Below are 18,038 nucleotides of genomic sequence, written 5' to 3'. Positions count from 1 at the left end.
GTGCTCAAAGAGGAATCCTAATGTTCGCGACCGTGTTATTAGAGCTGATATTGGCAGCTTTTCTAAAGTACCGCGTCAAACTTTCCTACAGACTAAACATAATGGCACTTTTCCATGTCTGCACTGTTCGTGCTGTTCCAACATTATTAGAGGTGACACAATTCAACATCCCCACACCAACAAAATCTTCCCGGCTAAAGGTTTCTTCACATGCGATTCGAATTTCGTTGTATACTTGATTAAATGTCCTTGTGGTTTGACTTATGTGGGCGAAACAACCCAACATATTAGAGACAGGATTTCAAGCCACAAATCCACAATCAGATGCAAGAAAACGTGGCTACCACTCCCTGATCACTTTATCAAGTCCAACCACAATATTTCTCAGTTGAGATTTCAAATTATTGAACAGGTCTTACGACCTAGGAGGGGTGGCAACCACATACACTTACTAAAACAACGGGAGTCCTATTGGATTCATACATTAGATACCTTGACACCTAAAGGCTTGAACAGAGAGTTTGATTTATTATGTTGATACCATTACTATGTTTTTTGTCGACCACTATGATCCATGTTATTAATACCATATGTTTGTTTCTTTCTCAGGCACGCTAGAATGAGCTGACGACCAGATACAGGTACCATAAAACCGGCTTCACCCACTTTGTCTTTCTCCTTTTTTCCGTTCCTTATAATATAGTTTTACCCGTTTTCTGACACTATCTATTTTCATGTTTCTTTATATCATATCTGTTCTCATTTGCAACATAACACATATATGCCATAGTTAAATGCTCTATAACATATATATCTTTAATTTAGATCTTTGATTCGTACATTTCTTTGCATTACGCTAATTCTATCTTCAGCCAATTCCCTTTGAAGTATTCATTTGTTTACATTCTGCATTATACATTAACCTTTAAATGTTTCAGATATATACACACTCATTCATTAGTATGACCACTACATCGGGTCACAACCGACTTTAAACATTCACCCTGGACGTCTTGACTCTACACCGCATCATATGCTGGCTTCATGGGGCGTCATAACTACTAGGACAGCTTGCGTTCCACTAGGGGACTTCATTCCCCATACTGCGCATGCGTCGACACTGATTTGCGTGCCAAACACCGGATTTCCGGTTTTGCAATGGGCGCTTTAAATGACAGACGCTCGTGTGAGATCTCCCACACTTGTGAGCGTCAGGCAGACGCCAATATACCCCATATATCCCTCTTGAGCTTATGCAGGTATGACACTACTCTATTCGGACAGCAGTTTATTCCTTCATATATTTGTTTATTTTTTTTTATTTCTCTACCTATCGGTCCTCTCCTTCTCCTTCCCTGTATCTATCTATATCATTATGCACCATTGATTTCTAAAACCGGTATTTTATGGTATGGTCTAGAGAGGTATTTTTATAATACCTCTCCCACTATATATCTTATATATATGTTTACGCATCACTTCCTAGAGAAACAGCGTTTATATATTTCAGAGGTTCTATTCCCTTTGTGCATCTCTGTATACTATATTCTATTTTATTTTAGGAGATGACTCTCTAGCATATTTGATTATCTTTATGAACAGTCAGACAATATGGTTTATACCTTACTGCTTACACAGAATACCATGTATAGCATTCAATTATCCTTGTATATGTTTTTATTTATATTTCTTTGTATTTGAATGTTTGAATTTGTATATGTATCATTATTTATTTTTCGCATTTCAAAAAGAATTGTTATATATTATTGTGTATATTTGTTTCTATTTTGCAGCGAATGTGAGAAAGGCCTAGGTTGGGCCAAAACGTCTAAATACTGATCGCTTGCATTTATATCTTGTTTTGTTCTATATATACTGAACCCTGTGGAATGAATAATAAATAAATAATTCCTCTTGGGAATCCACCTTTTGTCCTTGGAGTGCTTTATAGGTTTTTTATCTCTACTAGTGGGGTACAACCCGGACCTACATTAGCACCAACGATTAGGAGTGCATCCTTACTATTCTTTTGACAGTTCATATATACAACACCAAAAAAAATCTCAGTGTTATGACTGCGGACCTCTGTCGCTCACCCTGTGATGAACGGCCGCGACCGTAACTTCCTGGCCACCTCCCCAGAGACCACGGCTGGCGCGGCCTTCCCTTCCTGGAGTGTGCGAGGAGTGCCTTAAAGGGCCAGCGTGCGCACTTCCTAAAAGTTTTCTATCCTACCCCAGTGCACCCTGGATTATAAAAAGGTCTCTGCCCTTCCACTCCTTGCTTGAGCGTTGTTTGTACTTTTCCCATGTTTGTATTGCAAAGGGTCCCTTAGTATTTTCCTGCTTGTTCCCAGAGTTCCCGTTCCCTGCATCCTATTTCCTGTATCCCTTGCTGTTTCCTAACTGTGTCTGCCTTTTATCAGAGTCGTGTGGTACCGCCGGCTGGATATGCCACGTCTGTGTGTCATCTACCATTCCTGGTGCCATCCGCTTCATCTGGCGCAACCTGCCACACCTAGCCCTATCTGAGCTGGAGCCCACGGCCTAGTGGGTCCACATACGGATGTAGCCATCTTTAACTTGACTCTGATAACTTGTTGCAGCGTGATATCACACAAAAATAACCATTGAGAAGTCATTGAAAAGGTCAAGATAAGGGATCTTTCCACTGTGTATTTAATGCGTTATTAGTCAAGATAAAGTCAGCTACATATGTTCCCTAGATTGTGACAGTACGCTCAGGCCATGGAACCCGCTGGCCAGCCTAAGACCACAGTTCAGGTCATACAGACGGATATGCGTGACCTATATGCACATCAGCAATTACTAAGGGGTGGACCTCCTCGTGGCTGTAAACTCCATCATCGCCCGACTGGATCAACTCCCTGTTCCTTCCCCAGAGACTGCTGCCGTTCCACTGCCTAATACTCCTACTGTCTGTTTTCCGGATCCACAGTTGCACTGCCTCTTTTTCCTCGCTATGACTGCGTGCTCACCATTTCTCCTCTGATGAGGCCAAGGTAGCGTTCATTATTTCCCTCCTCGCTGGCAAGTCCCTCGCATGGGCGAACCCCATCCTGGAATGACAGGGGCCCAAATTTTCGGACTTAGCCCTGTTCTTACAGACTTTTTGTGACGTGTTCAAGAAGCCGGGTCGAACATCCTTAGCAGCAGCCACTCTGCTAACCCTCAAGCAAGGGGGTCCACAGCAGGAGAGTATGCCATCTCCTTCCGTACCCTGGCAGCAGAGTTGGCATGGAACAATGAAGCATTGGTGGCGACCTATGGCATGGACTGTCCTCACACACCATGGACGAGCTGGCAGCCCGCGACCTCCCACCTACCTTGGATGCCCATATCCTGTTGGCTACCCGGGTCAACATGAGGATCCAGGAACGCGATGAGAAGGTTCGGTGGAGAGACATTTTCACAGATTAGCACCCTCGTTCCAGAGACCACTACTGCCCCCTCTTGTTGCTCTACCTGAGGAACCAATGCAGGTAGACAGAGTCAAGTTGTCCGAGCAGGAGAAACAGCGCTGACGCTCTTCAGGTCTGTGTTTGTATTGCGGCCTTAAAGGCCCTTTCGTGCGCCAATGTCCACAAAAGCCGGGAAACTCCAGCTCCTAGAGAGGCAACTCTAGGTGGGATGATGCCAAACATCAAAACCTCTTCCAAACTATCTATTCCTGTGACCATCATCTCGGGAGAGACATCACACTTCTCCTCTGCCTATTTTGACTCCAGGGCAGCTGCAGATTTCATCCAGCAGGATTTAGTAGACCGACTACATCTACCCACAGTTCTTCTAGAGAGATCCCTTGCTGTTGCTTCTGTAAATGGACTATTATTGCCCGATCCTATTGTGGCTATCATGAAACCACTTACGTTACAAATCGGAGTCCTTCACTCAGAACAGATCAACTTCCTCGTCCTGCCTAAAGCCATCAACCCGGTTCTGCTGGGTCTGCCTTGGCTTCGTCTACACGCCCAGGTCCTTCACTGGAGTTCTGGAGAGGTCCTCCAATGGGGGCCAAGATGCCTTATCCGCTGCCTGCAACAGGTCCGCCCTGTTTTGCCTCCACTGCCTCAGTCACTCTCCGATCTACCATCTCATTAAGCCAGTTTTGAGGACATCTTCAGTAAGAGCAGGTAGATAAAAACAGTGGGAACCAGGTGGGATCTACTGTAAAAAAGAGACACCATCCAGGCGCAATACTTTTTTGAGAAAAAATATATATATAATTAATTGTCTACAACAATAGATCATAATAAAACATACATAAAAAAGAGGGATAGAGGGTCTCTTGAGGTACAACGCGTTTAGTGGAAACAGAACCACTTTATCAAGTAAACATGAGACCATAAAGTTTTTTCCAGAGAACCCCTTTAACCCCTTTAACCCGTTAGTGACCGGCCCATCGTGTTTCTTTTTTTTTTAAATTTATTTCTTTATTATTATTTTTCAACATAACATAAACAACAAAAAAAGAAAGCAGGTTACTTTTTTTTTTCTCAAACATATTCACATCTTACAATAGATACAACATGTATTTCAAATATCCTTTCATTAATCGACAATATAAATAAAAACATTTAGGAGAAAGAGAAAAAAATAAATAAATAAATAAAAAAAAAAAAAAAAAATAAAATAAAAATAATCGTGTTTCTACGTCGGTCACTAACGGGCCTTATTCCGATGCCATAGACTTTTTACGTCGCGGCATCGGAATAAGTTTACAGAGCAGGGAGCTGTCAAATCTCCCTGCTCTCAGCTGCTAGAGGCAGCTGAGGGCTGGGAGCGTCCCTGCTCTGCCGGGTGAGATCGATATTAGTATCGATCTCACCCGTTTAACCTCTCAGATGCGGTGCTCACGTCGTTAGCCCAACAAATAAAAAAGTTATAGCCATTTAACGAACACGTGCTAAAAATGGCTAAACGGTGTCTGGTCCTGAAGGCGCAAAATAGAGCAAAAGACATGTATCCCCCTCTCCACAGGACATGTATCCCCTCTCCACAGGATCTCCACAGGATCTCCACAGGATAGGGGATACATGTGTGATCGCTGGCATTGATAGGGAGAACGGGGGACTGAAAGTCCCCTGAAGTTCTCCATCATAAACCTCGGACTTCCGGGGTCTGTGTCGGCAGCTACGTAGAAATGAATGGAGCGCCGGTCGCGCTTGTGCGCATGCATGACCAGCGCTCCTTTCATTTTTATTGAGCTGCGCAGACGCCGGAAGTCAGAGGTTAGTCATGGAGAAGTTCAGGGGGACTTTCAGTCCCCCGTTCTCCCTATCGCTGCCAGCGATCACTCATGTATCCCCTATCCTGTGGAGATCCTGTGGAGAGGGGATACATGTATTTTGTAGGACACACTGTAGGTCGCATTTTTTTGGGAGGGGGGACGCTGTATGGCGTTCCCTACAGGGGGGGGGTGGCTGTATGGCGTTCCCTACAGGGGGGGTGGCTGTATGGCGTTCCCTACAGGGGGGGGGGTGGCTGTATGGCGTTCCCTACAGGGGGGGTGGCTGTATGGCGTTCCCTACAGGGGGGGTGGCTGTATGGCGTTCCCTACAGGGGGGGAGCTGTATGGCGTTCCCTACAGGGGGGGAGCTGTATGCCGTTCTCTACAGGGGGGGGGCTGTATGGCGTTCCCTACAGGGGGGGCTGTATGGTGTTCTCTACAGGGGGGGGGGCTGTATGGCGTTCTCTGCAGGGGGGGCTGTATGGCGTTATCTACAGGGGGCTGTATGGCGTTCTCTACAGGGGGATGTATGGCGGTATCTACAGAGGGGGGGCTGTATAGCGTTATCTACAGAGGGGGGGCTGTAAAAAAGGCACTAACTACAAGGGGGGGGTTGTGTGACACCCAGGGGAGGGGGGCCCCAGTCAAAAGTTTGCTATGGGGCCCAGTCTTTCCTAGTTACGCCCCTGGCACCTATCCTAGGACCATCACTACTTGTATTTAGCTTCTTGTCCATGTCCTTGTCCATCCTGCAGTAGTGTAAAGACAATTTATATTATATATGGTATATATATCCTTATTTCATATATATTGCTTAGCACTATACACTTTATAAATAAGATGTATCCGTATTGTTATGGGCATGTGTTCACCCTGTGTATTTCACTCTGGAGATGTTGCTATATCTATTGTGTGACACTTTTTATTCATTTGTCCTCTATATTTAATAAAGTTTTTTGATACTTTTCAAAAGCATCACTATTGGTGCTTGGTGCCATTATTGTTTAGGTCAGGTTTGCCCCCTGCCGCTAGGGGCTGTGGGGTAACACAGCAGGAGGCGTGTGCAGATGCCTGAGGGACTCAGTGGTGTGCCTGCTGAACATGGTGGGCGGTTCCCTGGTGAAGGGTGCGGGTCCATCCCAGGTTTTCGCGTGGGCGGTCCTGTAAAGTCTGGGTAGGTGGGCGGCTTTCCACATTTTCACTTGTTAACCCTCTTCCGGTGAGTTATGAGGCGGTTGCGGTCTCAGTCCAGACTGAGACACCTAATTAGGTAAACAGGGATAACTTGGCTGTGTATGTCTGCTTCGAGGGATCGGTGCCCATCTTAAGCAGGAGGTCAGGAAACAAATAGGGAAGGATGAGTATGTGGAGATGTTCTCCCTCCTCCCCTTGGAGAAGTTCTATCTGGATCAGGGGAAGAGGGGCTAGAGCATAAAAGAAGGAGGAGGAGAAAAGGCGTTATCTCCTGATTCCGCAAATGTTTACCAATTGGTTAATATGGTGAACGGTTTCATTTGCGATTCTAGCTAGAGTGATTTGCCAAAAGACCCCGGAGCACTGCTCGGCCCTTTTATGTTTTATGGATTCTATTGGGGAAGCATATAGGGTGTATAAGGGCCTGGTATGGCTCCGTTATGATAAAGTAGTCACAGTACAGCTGACACTAAGCTTTATGCAGAACATAGTGGAATGTCAAAAACAGCAAAAAAAATCAAGAGAATCACAAGAAATTTAATAAAACAACACCAGTCCCAAGTGAATATAATTCGTAATGTTGTAGGGGGGTAAGGGAATGATAATGCTGGGAACTCTCTCTGTTATACTCTACTTAAACCCTATACACACACAAGAAACAGAGTATAGAGCCAAGTATATATGGAAAGAATAACAAATTTTATTAAATACATATAAAAACATACATGTTAAAAAGGTACATGAGTGGAGAGACTCTATATGATATGAACACAGGTAAGTAGGAAAACCAAGTGTATGGTGTGTTTAAAGTCCTTATATTAAGGACATATGAATAGGGCAGTGTGCTATCGTATATAACGTTAGTTGTTTGAGTGTGAGCTGTTTTGTTAAGGACAGAAGTGTCCAAAGGGTGTTTTCTAGAGTAAAATACTCCCAACATTAATAACTCAGATAGCCTTACCCATAATAGTAGTCCTGGTAGCCTGGATACCTGTGTGTAGAACAATAAGATGTCATTTTTTATCAAAATTTCTTATTTTCACAGGAAACAAAATACCCCATTTTGTTGCCCAATTTGTCCTTGGTGCGGCAATACCCCATTTGTGGTGATAAACTGCCGTTTGGGCCCATGGGAGGGCTCAGAAGGAAAGGACCACCATTTGGCCTACTGGAGTTTTTCTGGTGCTAAGTCATGTATGCAGAAGCCCCTGAGGTACCAGTACAGTTGAAACCCCTGAGAAGTGACCCCATTTTAAAAACTACACCCCTTAAGACATTCATCTAGAGGTGTAGTGAGCCTTTTGACCCCACAGGTACTGTGTAAAAGATAATGTGCAGCAGATGGGGCAGAGTGAGATTTGCAATTTTCTATATATATATGGCATGTCCGTGCCCGATATAGTGTGCCCAGCATGTGCCACTGGAGATATACACACCATAAGATGTAATGTGGGTTCTCCCGGGTACGGCAATACCCTATATGTGGCTGTTATTAGCTTCCTGGGCACACGGCAGGGCTCAGAAGGGAAAGATGAGGGGCATAAGCTGTGCAGAGTGTATCAGGGTAAATTTAAAATTAAGGGATGTATGATAAATTCGAAAACAATCTTTCATACAGAGCCCTGGTTTTTCGGGACATGTGTCGCATTCGTATATTGTTTACCTCCTTATCCCCCTCTTATAGCAGACTCTGCACCTCTGTTGACTTTTTCCCTTCTTGCCAGTTTGGGGAACTTCTCCTGGAAAGTGTTGCCCTGGTACAATGCGTGTGGCCTCGCTTCCGGAAGTACTGGATGCTCCCTATTCTTGGTCCTAAAGATTAGGTTCTTGATGATCACCTCTTGAAATTCCAGGAAAGTTCCCCTCTGGCCTGCACATCGACGTAGCACATACGCATTGTACAATGCCATCTGTATGATGTGCACGGCCAGCTTCTTATACCACACCCTCGATTTCCGCATGGCGCTGTAGGGCTTCAGGACTTGATCTGACAAGTCAACCCTTCCCATGTACCTATTGTAGTCCAGGATGCAGTCTGGTTTGGGGGTCTCTATACTGGTACCTCGTACAGGTACATGGGTACTGGTGTGGCCATGTATTGTTGTTAATACAAGGACATCTCTCTTGTCCTTGTACTTGACACACAATATGTTGCTGCTAGATTGTGCCCTGCTCTCACCCCTTATGAGTGTTTGCCCAAGCAGAGTCTTAGGGAGGCCTCTCAGATTTTTTCTAGTGGTGCCGCATGCCGCAGGACTTCTGGAAGCGAGGCACTTGAAGAGTGGGACGCTGGTATAAAAATTATCCAAGTAGAGGTGGTAACCCTGGTCCAGCAGTGGGTGCACCAAATCCCACACAATTTTTGCATTAATTCCCAGTAAGGGGGGGCATTCTGGGGGCTGAATACTGGTGTCCTTCCATTCATATATCCTAAACCTGTAGGTATACCCTGATGCACTCTCACACAGCTTATACATCTTTACGCCATACCTTGCACTCTTACTCGGCAGGTACTGGCAGAATTGAAGCCTCCCTTTAAAATGTACCAGGGACTCATCAATAGAAATACACTTCTCGGGGGTGTATGCTTGGGCAAACCGAGCACTGAAATGGTCTAATAGGGGTCTCAGTTTGTACAAAAGGTCAAAACTGGGGTCATCTCGGGGTGGGCACTGCTCATTATCCTTATAATTTAAGAAGCAAAATATTGCCTCATAATGCATCCTGGACATGGCCATACGGTACATTGGGGGTATGGTATAAGATGTCCATGCTCCAGTAGGTCCTAATGGATGGCTTTTCCAGAAGCCCCATGTTCAAGTGAAGTCCCCAGAACTTGCCCAACCCTGCTACATCTACAGGGGTCCACCTGTAGGATTGGGCATAAAATGATGTAGGGTTCTTAGTAATATACTGTTGGACATATAAATTTGTCTGGGAGACCATAAGATCTATAAAGTCATCAGTGAAGAAGAACTTGAAAAAGCCCATTTCACTGAGCCCTGCCGTATTAAATTTTAACTCTGGGATTTTGGGCTCATAAATGTCTGGTGTGGGGGTCCAAATGGGGGCTTGAACTGCGGCGGGGTCATTTCGCTCGGGGGCTTCAACTGCACTGGTGGTCAAGGGGCATCTCCTAGGAGGTTCCTCTTCTTCATCACTGGATGAGGAGGTGGATAAATAAAACAGAGTCTCACCATCCGACGACTCTGTGTCGGAGGCAAGAAATGAATATGCCTCTTCGGCACTAAATGTCCGTTGGGACATGTTTGATTGCTTTCCTAACTAGGAGCAATAGGCTGCTACCTAAACCAGCTCAAAAAATTGGTGTTTTTATAGAACGAGTGGGCTTCCCTGAGACTAAACCTAACAAGGGCAAGGGTTCCTAACACTAAACCTAACTAGATTTTATTTGAACTTCCCTGAGACTAAATCTAACTACGGCGACTATTCTCTGACACTAAACCTAACTAGATTATTCTGAGCTTCCCTAACACTGAACCTAACTACGGTGACGGGTGCCTGACACTAAACCTATCTAGATTATTCCGAGCTTCCCTGACGCTAAACCTAACTACTGTGATGGACCCCTAACGCTAGATCTAACTATGGTGATGGATTCCTGATGCTATACCTAACTATGCTTTTTGACGGTTCCCTGACACTAACTAACACTAATACTAAACTAACTAGATAAATTGTCTAAATTAACAGGTTTTTTTTTCTTTTTTTTTTCATATATTTTTTTATTTTATATGTTTTATAAAGAAAAAAATAATCCCCAGAGACCAAGAAATTGGTCCTGAAGACTAAGAAGTGGTCAGTGCTAGGAGATCACTGACCAAAAATGTGGGGGGAACACAAGGAGGAAGGGTAAAGGACTGGACTGGGTAGTGGATTGGGGAGGTGGGAAGCAGAAAAAAGTTGTCTTTTTTTCACTTTTTTTCACTCTTTTTCTTCTCTCCCTCTACTCACAACCGCTCTGAACGCCTCGCTATCTCCATGTCAGGGAGAGGAAGTGAAGAGACCGATCGCCACTATTGGACAACTAGTTACTCACTGACTGACCAATAGTGGCGATTGTGGAGGCAAAACCATCGCAATAGGTCACGGCGTATTGAGCTGTGATAGCCTGCTGTCGGAAACAGCAGCTGTCACAGCTCGTGCACGCGCCGGTGGAAAATGGCGATGCATTTTCCCTGCGACATAATATTCCGTCGCTGAGCGCGAACGGGGCGGTCAGCGCGACGGAATATTACGTTGCTGAGCTCGAAGGGGTTAAATACATTGAATACACAGTGTCAAGAAACTTTAATTTCACTTTTTCAATGGTTTTCAGTGACTTAAGTGATAAATTATAACGCTGCAGCAAGTTATCAGAGTCAGGATAAGGATTGCTATATCTGTGCATGACTCCAAACAAAGAAACAAGAAGTTCATCTGCTCACCAGGCCGTCCATGTGTCCAATAAACTCTCGGTGGGCGGATAATTGTCCGGTAACTTTATCCATTAAAATGGAGACGATCCAGAACTTAGGCTACATTCACATGACAGTGAAAAAAAATGGCCATTAAAAACTGATCAACTGTCAGTTTTTCATGGCCGTTTTGCATCATTGTGTCTGCACATTTTTATACACTTCCAGTCCGTCTGTCCGTTTTTAATGGCCGTTTGACATCCATTTTGCATCCGTTTTTCATGGCCGTTAAAAAAAACTGATGAATTTCATTTGTCTGGCTTCTTTTGTCCCAACCCCCTGAAAACACACAAACAAAGGTCATTGTCATGATTGTTTCACAGCCCCCCTGTAGATGATGCCACACAGCCCCCCTGTAGATGATGGCACACGGACCCCCTGTATATGATGCCACACAGACCCCCTGTATATGATGCCACACAGACCCCCTGTAGATGATGAAACAGACCCCCTGTAGATGATGGCACACAGACCCCCTGTAGATGATGGCACACAGACCCCCTTTAGATGATGGCACACAGACCCCCTGTAGATGATGGCACACAGACCCCCTGTAGATGATGGCACAAAGACCCCCTGTAGATGATGGCTCTTAGCCTCCCTGTAGATGATGTCACACAGCCCCCCTGTAGATGATGGCACACAGCCCCCCTGTAGATAATGGCACACAGACCCCCTGTAGATGATGGCACACAGACCCCCTGTAGATGATGGCTCACAGCCTCCCTGTAGATTATGTCACACAGCCCCCCTGTAGATGATGGCACACATCCCCCCTGTAGATGATGGCACACAGCCCCCCTGTAGATGATGGCACACAGCCCCCCTGTAGATGATGGCACACAGCCCCCTTGTAGACGATGGCACACAGCCCCCTGTAGACGATGGCACACAGCCCCCCTGTAGATGATGACACAGACACCTCTCCGGAGAAAGCACCACACCCCCCCTCCCTGTGGTAATCTTCCAGGACTCTCTCTGTAAATTCAGGACCGTGCCGAAAAATTTGCTACAGTAGACAACAATGTCCCCTGTACTAGCGCCATGCTACCATAGTAGTGAGCGCAACAATATCCGTAATTTTTGTCCGCCTGAATGCCCTACATACTCACCGATGCATGACCGTCTACGTCACGAGTGATCTCTAGTCTCACTGGTTCTGCGAAGGCGACGCGAGGACGTCATCTCGTCACCTTCGCAGAACCCATGAGACTAGAGACCACACCTGTAGAGGACGGCGCTGCATCGGTGAGTATGTGTCATTGCGCCGCCGATTACCAGCAAGGGAGCCAATAGTTCCCTTGGCTCTTGAATCCCCAAATCACAGAACCGTTTTTAACGGCTGTTACATGTATTGAAGGCCGTTAAAAATTGATCCATTGACTTCTATGGGGGCTGTCTGGCCGTGAAAGCGGCCAAAAATAGGACATGTTCTATTTTTTGACGGCCAGTATTCACGGGTGGTTAAAAAAAGGCCGTGTGAATATACCCATAGAACCTCATTGTTCTGAAAGCGGACGTTTTTTACTGTTGTGTGAATGTAGCCTAAAACGAAATTCAATAAAATGTATCCTTTATTAGTTCAGATGTTGCCGTCTTTACGTTGACTTTTAACGCATTAAATAAACAATCCCTTATCTTGACTTTTTCAATGGCTTTTGTTGTGTGATATCACGCTGCAACAAATGATATTTTATTTCACATATAGCGAAAAGTAGTAATCCAAAAATAGGTTTTTAACGTTTCGGTCTATACATTCAACCTTCTTTAGACACGGATATGCGGCGCTTGTGACCTCGGTCGCTGTTGGGTAATGGCGCCATTATTTTTGGATTACTACTTTTCGCTATATGTGAAATCAAATATCACTTATTGCATAATACCTTGGAGTGCTGAGTTCCCATTTTTTTACACATTGGCGTGGAAGCCTACTCACGCACACTTGAAACACGGAGTGCTGCGGGATCAAGAAAGTATCACGCTGCAACAAGTTATCAGAGTCAAGTTAAAGATGGCTACATCTGTATTACAGTATAAAATCCATCTAGTAACAGATTACACGTTTCATACATTACATGTTCTTAGTCGTAGCCCCTATAACCACACATGTATCTTTCTTCCATGTTTATAAACAGCAGTCCCATGTAACGCCTATATCCAGTGTATGCACAGACAGTCTATCCAGGCAGTAGGAGATAATTAGATGATGTAACAGATACTGCAGCCGCTTATGATGTCACTGATGATGTCATAGACAGTACTAGCCGTTAGGTTCTATGTGCAGCTGGATTACATATTTTTTACAATTTCTGCCAATGACGTCTGGACCGGGACTGTGATTGACTGTGTGATTGACAGGTAAGATGCAGCATTTTATCATTAATTCTACATGTTACTGGACACATGAAATATATACGCTCTAGAATTCTCATATAAGGCCAGATTCACACTGGACATTACTGCAGCAATTTCTAACCACACCAACACCTCACCACAACGATATGATTGTAGAAGGATTTTTTTCTGGTGATTGTCGGGGGTTGTTTTTTTTTTAGACAAACAGTTCAAGTTCCTGTAAAATGTTTCTATTAATGCAAGTAACAACTGAACATTTTACATTCAGATTTCAAGGTTTCATATTTTCTCATTAAAGTTACAACTCAGTACAACAGAGTATGTTCACATGGCCTATTTTCATGGCCATAAACATCTAAAACTACAGAGGCTGAACGCCTCCAAACATCTGCGCTTTGATTTCAATGGGAAAAACGGGGGTTTGTTCCGATGAGGCGTTTTTTACGTGGCCGTTTAAAAAAAACTGTAGAAGGATTTTTTTCTGGTGATTGTCGGGGGTTGTTTTTTTTTTAGACAAACAGTTCAAGTTCCTGTAAAATGTTTCTATTAATGCAAGTAACAACTGAACATTTTACATTCAGATTTCAAGGTTTCATATTTTCTCATTAAAGTTACAACTCAGTACAACAGAGTATGTACACACAGCCTATTTTCAGCCGTTTTCCTGGCCGTAAACACCCCGAAAAACAGCCGAAAATAAGGAGGATGGACGCCTCCAAACATCTGCCCATTGATTTCAATGGGAAAAACTGTTTTTTTTTCCGATGGTGCATTTTACGTGGGCGTTTGATAAAGCGCCGCATAAAAAACACCCTGTAAAAAGAAGTGCATTTCACTCCTTCGGCCGTTTTTGGAGCTGTTTTTCATTGTCTCAATAGAAAAACAGCTCCAAGAACGTTGGCAAAAACGCCTCAAAAAATGTTTGTGGTTTAAAAAATTGCTGAAAATCAGAGGCTGTTTTCCCTTGAAAAGAGCTCTGTATTTTAGAGACGTTTTTTAGTTAAGTGTGTGAACATACCCTTACCATTGTCTGAGAATTGCAGCTGTCAGTAATGTGGAATGTGACTTCTCAGTCGTTTTCAATATGATGTCTAATTTAATTTAATTAAATAGTCTTAAAAAGCTACCGTATATTATCCTAATAAGGCTCAGCAGTAGCCAGGGCCGGCCTTAGGGGTGTGCGACCTGTGCCATTACATAGGGCGCATCCCTCCAGCAGGTGGAACGGGGCGCTGCGCTGGCTCCCTTCCACTGCTTGTGTTTTAGAAGCGGCCGGGCAACTCAGCAGCTGCCTTTCCGCCTGGGTGCTTCTCTCACTGACATCGCGTTTCTAGCAGCGAAAATCGGGATTTCTCTAGGAGATGGGGGCATTGGCGATTGGCATTTGTAAATTGCCCACATTGTGACCCCCCCTAATGTCAGTCATGGACACCTGGGCCTGGGTGTGACTGCAACCTCTTCACCCCTATAGTTATGTTCCCTGGGTTTACACTAACATTACAAAATGTTTTCAATGTCTGACTCGTCCTGTGATAGAAAATGAAAGGTGTGAAAGTAAATATATTATTATTCATTCTAGATATGGGGTTATTTTATGTTTATTCCATTATATATTTTACAGACATTTATGACATCTGAATATGTGGCACCAGTGACAGCCGACATGCTAGGACATACACTGTATATATGTAAGTATTATAGCAAATGACAACCTATAGAAATTCTATAATCTGATGTCATCCAGAATGTTCCTATAGAGACACAAGACAAGACTGTGGGAACAAATTCCCCAATGTTGTTCATCCAGGGCCTGTTTTGGGGGTGTGCGACCTGTGCGGTTACACTGGGTGCATCACCTGTCACTAATGAATGGGGCGCCAATGGTCTTGATGTCTGGGGCACCCATTGCTTGAACACTCAATCCCACTCTTCATGTAAAAAAAGTAAAGGGCACTGCTCAGGATGCAGATACAATTCCTTGATAATGGATTACATTACAGTGTGGCAGACAATACTTGTCTGGCAGTGTTATTTGGGCACTGTATGATTGCAGTATTTGAGTACTATATTCTACGCCATAAAGCTGAATTCAGACGCTGCAGATTTGCTGCACGGCAAAATTCACAAGTGTTACAGGTGAATAGTTACAGTCTCAAAAACTCATCCACATGTAGCAAAAGTAAACGCTGGGAATTTTGCTGCAGCTTTATATTATTATTATTATTATAGAAATGCTCCATAAAGAAGATATTATGGTATTAGTAATATATAAGGGACTTGTTATTTATGTAATTTCCTAATACACATTTGGCTTATGGGGGAGCACAAAGCGCACACAGAGTGTCTACATTACCAGTACTGCAGTCTGTGCGCCACCATACAGGTCCGTCCACATGAAGTTGCTGTGTACATGAGCCCTAATGTACATTTCCTTCATTGTTGGGTGGTCTATACTGAGCACACGTCTGTCTGGAGAAATAAAACTACACAATTATTGTTTTTTCCAGAACATCTTAAGATCGGCTGCCTGCTGCCAGGAGGACTCTCTGAAGCAATATTTCATCTATGCAAGGTGCATCTCTTATTAGTTACTATATGCAGTATCCACCAATACCCTCCACAGTTAGAATGACACTTTTTGTATGTCCTGGGTCAGAATGCCCCTTTTGTATGGCCCCACAGTAATGAAGCCCCCTTTTCTAAGCCCCGACTCAGTCCTTTTATCCCCCATATTAATAGTGCCCCCTTTGCTCCTATAAAATAAAAAATTATACTCACCTAATAGACGACCAACCGGGTCAGACATTTCGCTTCCTCCCTGCGCCGTTATTGTTTGTCCAATTTCAGGGGCGTATGGAGCCCCAGAGCTGTGGGCCACCCCAAATCCCTGGACCCCAGCCGGCCATCCTATTTACCCCTTTGGTAATTTTACACTGGTTGGGGACTGGACTCTGTTCTAGATAGAAATGTTGCCATTGATTGAGATTTGTCCTAATACATTGTCTTTCTTTCTCCTAGAATTAATTCCTCATAAGAGTTAATGATAACCACACGTCCCAGGAGGGCAGATCAAAGATTAAGCAGAGCCCTCCACCTCATATCACATAACGTTCTACATTCAGTCGGATGTATTCAGTAGGAGAGTCCAAGGTCAGTGTATTTTATTAACTGCATCTCTAAATGATCACATAGTGTGTATTACTGGTCAATACTGAAGAGGGCACTACCACCATAGATGGCCTGGGCACCCTCAACTTACACTGCCGATCCGGCATTTAGGGCCAAAACCTATAATATAAAAAAACAGAAAGATACAATCCCTAGTTTATTGACTGGGTGATGTTATTTGGGCACTGTATGATTAAATTATTTGGACACTACATGGTGCATCATAAGGGGGAGGACGTCACAGATACTGCACATGTCACCAATAAACCTAAGGCCGGCCCTGGATGTGACACAATAGCTGCCACGTGACATGCCAACCACACGGACATGACCGCTGTGGCCTAGCAACTAAAGACAACAGAACCACCAGCGCAGGAGCCACAGGGAATTTAAAAAATGAGTAGGGACAATTTGTTATTTTTAGCCATATGCGGCTTAGACTAAGGTTTATGAAACTGTCAGAAAACCCCTTTAATAATTATTTTGTCTGTTGAATCCAGAAATCCAATTTACCATTTTCTACTCTCTCTACTCCAGTCCAAAAGACTCCACAAAAGACAAATTAGAAGTTTTCCATTAAGGATAAGATTATATAGAAGAATAACAATAAGCCCCTGGTCCCTGATACATAATCTATACCAGGGTCCTCCAACTATTATATGCCATTATACTGCTGGTGTTATTTGTGTGGCAGAGGGGCATTGGACTCGCCCTGTGATAGAAAATTAAATGTGTGAAAGTAAATATATTATTATTCATTATAGATATGGGGTTATTTTATGTATGTGCATTAAACCCATTATGTATTTTACAGACATTTATAACATCTGAATATGTGGCACCAGTGACAGCCGACATGCTAGAAGATCCACTGTATATATGTAAGTATTATAGCAAATAACAACCTATAGAAATTCTATAATGTGATGTCATCCAGAATGTTCCTATAGAGACACATGACAAGACTGTGGGAACAATCTCCCTGATGTTTTCAATAGGCTGAACATATATTTGTTGATATGATGAACCATACTAAGCGCACGTCATAATATCTTCACAGTTTATACTTTTTGTTCCAGAATTTCTTGAGATCGGCTGCCTGCTGCCAGGGGGACTCTCTGAAGTAATATTTCATCTATATGCGGTATGTCCATCATTAGTTACAATATACAGTATCCACCAGTAGCTCTGTACATTGAAAAAGTAATGAGCGGGCAAAATGCCAAGAAAGGCGTAGCAGTGGGGAACCTTGGATAGTTGGTAGGAATAGGCATAATGTAAGTTAGGGGTATCTTTGTCCAAAATGCTGGCCACATGGCTCGGTTTGGGACTGAACGTAGGTGTAAGGTAATTGGGTGAGGGAGTGTAGGGGGATTTTAGACAGCTTTGGTCTGCCAAGAACATTTGCGATGTGTCAAGGCCTGGATGCAATAGACAAGGACTTAAGTGAGTTTCATTACACAGTCATAATCTGCAGGCATAGGTGATAATGGGCACTGGCAGAATGTTTTTATATTTACAGCACTCAAGCGGAAAGCAATGGAAGGTGCCAGGATATTGCCACGTATAGAGCCCCCACAAATCATGCAGCAC

Source organism: Rhinoderma darwinii, chromosome 2, assembly GCF_050947455.1.
Source record: "Rhinoderma darwinii isolate aRhiDar2 chromosome 2, aRhiDar2.hap1, whole genome shotgun sequence".
NCBI lineage: Eukaryota > Metazoa > Chordata > Amphibia > Anura > Rhinodermatidae > Rhinoderma > Rhinoderma darwinii.
This window is presented reverse-complemented; position numbering follows the sequence as displayed.